Below are 6000 nucleotides of genomic sequence, written 5' to 3' on the forward strand. Positions count from 1 at the left end.
ACACAATTCCTGACATGAATCATGAGTACATGTAACAATGCTTGCTACCCTCTGAAAATTTAACTCGCCATTAAACATCTCATTTTTTAAACAATGTTTGAAACGATTGCATAAACTGTGTTCGACAGATAGTTTTCCTTAAACATTTTCTTTCTTTCTTTTTCAAAACATGTTTTATATACAGGCTTTCAATCACAACACATTTTTATAACAAAAGCAGAACTGAAAGTTTAGTCATTATAATTTATTGACACCATATCACATACATTTTAAACTCGCAGCAACAACGGAAGACCTACTCGTAGTTTTGACACAAGCTCTGCTCTAGTTTCTTTGAACTTTTGTAGTTTTACATCTTAAACATGCTAAGTAAACTATTTATCAGACGAAAGTGAGTACAATGATATATTTTATGTATTACACTCTGTTTAATTTAATTTTGCTCTCTTTCTTTATTTGGAGTATTAGCATGGGGAACGGTCACCACAGTGGCATTGATCCTCATTGTAATCAAGCACTTTCTACAAGTGAGAAGAGGTTGTAGATGTAATTGTAGATGTAATGGGAGACGCAGCGTTCCCCAAGATCTGGAGAACTCTAGGCAATCACAAACCCAGACCCCTCCTTGACAAAGGGGAAATTTTGAGACCACTGCATTGCACACACCACCCTGACAAGCCTCGACCCCGAATCGTTGACATCAACTCCGGATACAATTGTTAAAACTCAGCAGTCTTCCTCATCACTTGGTATTACCATGAAGAATCCTCAGTCAACTACAGCTCTTATCTACAAACGTGATGATGAAAATGTTTCTGACAACACCAGGTCTAAGACCAAATAGAAAAAAAAGATTGAATTTGGAATTCATAGATATTGGGAGTTATTGATTTTTTAAGTATTCTCCTAAGGTCAGTTTAACAATGATGTTGCAAGTGTAAAACCATTTGGAATTTTTGACACAAGTATGGAACTTGTTCTTTTACATGATTCTTGTAGATTTTAGTATGCAAGAAAATAAGCATGTATTGAAATTGATATTACGATTTTTTTTTTAGATTTTCTACCCATTTTCTTTATAGTAAAATTAAAGATTAGTTCTGGGTGAGATTTTTATACAGTCTTGCTTTAACTTTGAGGGAAAAATAACATTAAGTTTGGTTTAAGTCATGCAATTTGATATTTAGGAGATGTTACACTTTTTTGTGGGGTGAAATTTTAATACTGTGGAGCTAATTTGTATTGTCTCCCTTTTGGTGCATGTGAAACGATTATTACCATGAACATTTATATTTTCTTTCGTTTTTGATTCTTTATTTTCTTTTGTGACTTGCACAAAAGTATTACTTGCAACGAATATTCATTTTATTTTTTATTTTGTTTATTTTTTTTATTTTAATGGCTGTGTCTTAAACAAGGGATGCTAGTTACTTGTGTAGATATTAGTTTAATGAACATTTATCCTTTTTGATGTTTGTGATTATACAAGGTGTCATGCAACGAAGTCGACAACGAGGTACACCTGTGCATATCCGCCATGCTCTCAATGGAGGAGAATCCCACGTACCAGACACCAATTATAGATGTGACGGTTTTGCCGAGAATCCTCAGGGGAAAGGCACTATCTACGAATTTTATGGAAAGACATTTTGGTCTTCGTTTGGAAAAATGTTGGTTTTAAATTTGCCCTTCCCTTTCCCTTAACAGAGGGGAGGGGGCGGCGGTGAATCATTTTAAAAAAAACCCATGTTTTATACATCTTAACGTGTGTGTTTGTAGGTTGTGTGTACCATGGATGTCCGGATTGTTTCCAAAAGGACCGATTTGATGTCGATCACCCTCCGATGAACCAGGCGTTAGACGAACTCTTCAAGATGACCAAAAAGCGAGAACGAGAACTCAAAGAGCTCGGATACAGGCTGGTCGTCGTATGGGAGCACCAGTTTCGCTATCAGCTGACAAAAAAACAGAATTGCAACAATTTGTCTCTACATTGGATTTTCAAGAAAAGCTGGATCCTTGTGAAAGTTTTTTGGCGGTCGCACTCATGCCATAAAACTACATTGTAGAGCTCAAGAGGACGAAACGATTCAGTTTTACGATTTCACCAGTCTCTACCCTTGGACAAATAAATATTGTCGTTATCCCATGTGTCATCGATCCGACCATTATCACGGATAATTTTCAGGATATGTCAGTATTTTTGGTCTTGCCAAAATCAAAGTCCTACCTCCTAGTAAATTGTACCACCCCGTGCTTCCGTACCGATCCCAAGGAAAACTGAAGTTTACTTTGTGCCGAAAGTAAGCGGACGCTGAAAATCGGCATGATTGTGTCTGTTCTGTAGAGCCATCATAGACACTTGGTATACCCCCGTAATCCAAATGGCAGTGCAAAAAGGGTAAATAATTTTAGAAATTTATTAAATCTATCATTTTGTGCAATCGTCCCATTATGACCCTTTGTCTGGTGGAGGGGGTTTGTTTGTAAACTACGTCAATACGTTCCTAAAGATTAAACAAGAGGCCTCGGGATTTCCTCCCAAGTGTGACATCGAAAAGTCGAAACGGAAATACATTCGACGATACAAAGAAAAACAAGTTATAGATTTAGAGTATGCAAAACTTCAGACGAATCCAGGTCTGTTCTTTTTAGCGAAACTCTGTCTCAATAGTTTTGGGGGAAAGTTTGGTCAGAGGCTAAGCATGAAAGAATATTCAAAAAAAGAAAGAAATAGGACACAATTTTCAATGTTAGCATTTCAGTAGTAAGGGGGGTAGAAAGCAGTCAGTCTACAGTCAAAAGGAGGTCATGGAGGTCATAGTCTATGTCACAGTCAAGGTTCTTATAAAACCAGGTCAGATGAGGTCACAGCAAAGGTCGTAAGAGGTCACAGTCAAGGTCGTTGGAGGTCACAGTAAAGGCGAAGTCTACAGTCAGGGTTAGTTTACAATCAGGGAGGAGTTTACAGTCATATTGCTTTTATTATGTTGTTAAATTAAGGTCACTTCCAATATCTTATGAAAGTCACATCCAAATAAAAGAGGTCAACAACCCATAGCCACTGACCTTGAGACATAAAGTCAAATTGAAGATCACCTCCAATATCTTAAATATGACGAAACATAAGGTGAACATCAAGGTTAAAATCGGGTCACTCACTTCAACAAAATATATTTTAACTCATACCCATACTATAAATAGGAATCCAGATTTTAACTTTTCAGACTGGCAGTTTTTCCCTATACCATTGACGCTCTGGTAAGAACAAGTATTTTTGCTTTATTCTGTATTTACCTGTAAGATAGACATCCTATAGAGATGATACTTTTTAAAATCAAATAGCAAACTTTTAAGTATTTTTACAGTTATTTTTGTGGAAAAAACAAATATTTTCAATGAGATGACCCCAACCAAGAAAACATGCTCTTAACTTGAGCATTGTGCATCTTCACAAGAGTTTTAATTTGACTGACATGATCACTCAACCCTGCGCTCTCCCGCGGCTCCTGATAACAAAAATATTTTAAAAACATTATCTGATCATATTTATTCAAAATGAGTTACACTACTTTACAGAATTGCTTTCCAGTATCCTTTAGACACTTAGGCAGAGTGGTATTCTTCGTTTACAGTTTTTTCTGACATAGTCTTTTATATACGTGATTATGAAAACGGTTTGAGCCAAATCTGCCTGGATGCAATTTATCAATTCGTTAACCGCCTCCAATTCTTCCTGCAGAGGTTGCTGTGATAAATTCTCCGCCTGATTTGAAGGCTTCTCACAACGTATGTTGAGTGCCTCACTTTTGTGGCGTTATTTCTCCTGAAAATAAAATAAATAATTCTGTTTAAAACTTTTTCAGTCAAAAGGTAATTTGTAAAATGTTTTTGTTCCGTATAGTATTTGAATATTAAACGAATTTATTGAAGTAAGTTTGATTTACTTAAGCTTATGTTTTATTCACGAAAGTCAATTTCTCAAAAAATATTTTTTTACAATCATAATTGGCTTTCCTTGGATATTCTATAGATTTTTGATTACTTAGGACATCTATTGATGTTTATTAATAGTATTAATATACCTAAATGTTCTTAAAAAGGAACGCTCCACATTACGTTGCTTCAGGCGCGGGTCTCTTGTCGAAGTTACTGTAGACTTTTCTGCATGATATTTTCTGTGAAAAAAAAAATTGAAACAATTATATATAACTCAACACTCGCTGTTTTCAAAAGAAGTTAATTATAAACTAAATTTTTCCAAGGGCTGGGGGTCCGAGGCATATTTTTGGTTATTTTTGTAATATAATTTACAGAAACTAGAATTTTGCCGGACCCCCCCCCCCCCTAAAAATCCGCGCATGTCAGTTTTTTTTATGACTGATTTGGAATAATTAATATGTTTTAGATCCAGCTCCTAAATCTCTGTCTCGAGATGTGAAGAAGATAAAGGAGGAGACCTCCACGGTGTCTTCTGAGACAACAACGCTGGTAGGGCTCACTTCTTTGTCAAATGAAAAGATTCAAGGTAAGATATAAAAAAAAATTGAGAAAGAGACCTATAACAGTGTCTAGATCAAATTGATACCAGCAATTTATATTTCATATTCTTGTAATAATACGAGATATTATGTTTCAGATCCAACTCCTAACTCTCTGTCTCGAGATGTGAAGAGCGACAGCGCCAACATTAGGAGGTCTCACTTCTCTGGCCAATGAAAAGATTCAACGTAAGACTTTACAAAAAAAATAATTTGAGTCAGGGACCTATATCAGTGTCTAGATCAAATTGATACCAGCAATTTACATTTCATATGCATGTAATAATAGGAGATATTATGTTTCAGATCCAACTCCTAAATCTCTGTCTCAACATTTGAAGAGGATGAAAGGGGAGACCTCCACAGTGCCTTATGGGACAGCGCCAACATTGGGAGGGCTCACATCTCTGGCCAATGAAAAGTTACAAGGTAAGATTTAAAAAAAAAAAAAATTGAGTTAGATACCAATATCAGTGTCTAAATGAAATTGATACCAGCAATTTACATTTCATATTCATGTAATAATATGAGATATTATGTTTCAGATCCAACTCCTTCATGTAACTCTAATATCTCGACATGTGACGAGGATGAAAGAAGAGCTCTCAGAACAAATCAGAAAAGCAAGAGGTAAGTGATAATCCTATTTTGTTTAAGGAAAAATAATGTTTTTAAGGCATCGAGCTATGCCTGACAGCCGTCTAGCGATCATGCAATTTTAGCCTCTGCACGGCCTGTATCTGCATATACGAAAAAGAATAGTTAACGTGAGGAACGGTGACCACCATTGCCCTTATTCTAATTATTGTCAAGAGATTGCTGAGAACAGGTTGTTATGGTACATGTGAAAAGAGGAGATGTTGAAATTCCCGTGATGTTAAAGACCATACTACACATCCTCAGACCTTACCTCCTGCATAACACCATTCTGGACGTTTGGAGACAATAGCAATACATCCTCACACACCTCCCTTACAGGAAACCCCTGAAACAAGCTCATGGACATCTGCTCCAGATACCATTGTAAAAGCAATACAGGTGCTATCTTAATCAGAATTTGATACTTTGGTGGACACTCCATGCTCAGCAGCACCACTCATAAATTCCCCTGCAGATGACCATGTATCTTCCAACACCAAATCAAAGACCAAAAGAAAGTTGTGATCGAGAATTTAGGAAACATTTTTTCTATAACTTTGGGGAATAGGTTGAACTATTTTCTTTTGATGAAAAATTAAACTGTATTGATAATTTGTTCACCTTTATGTTTAAAAGTCATCCATCAAGGTTGAATGATATTGAATCTTTCGAAACCCTGCAAAATATGAGTATCAATGTGGTGTCGTCTCAAGTAGGAAACATACTAGTATTCGTGCGAGCTGCAAAAGAGGACACGGGACGAATACGTCTTTATTTGTATCACGTGGTAGCAGAAAATGAGAAACATTGGCACGGTTTT

Source organism: Magallana gigas, chromosome 1 (genome assembly GCF_963853765.1).
Source record: "Magallana gigas chromosome 1, xbMagGiga1.1, whole genome shotgun sequence".
NCBI classification, from domain to species: Eukaryota; Metazoa; Mollusca; class Bivalvia; order Ostreida; family Ostreidae; genus Magallana; species Magallana gigas.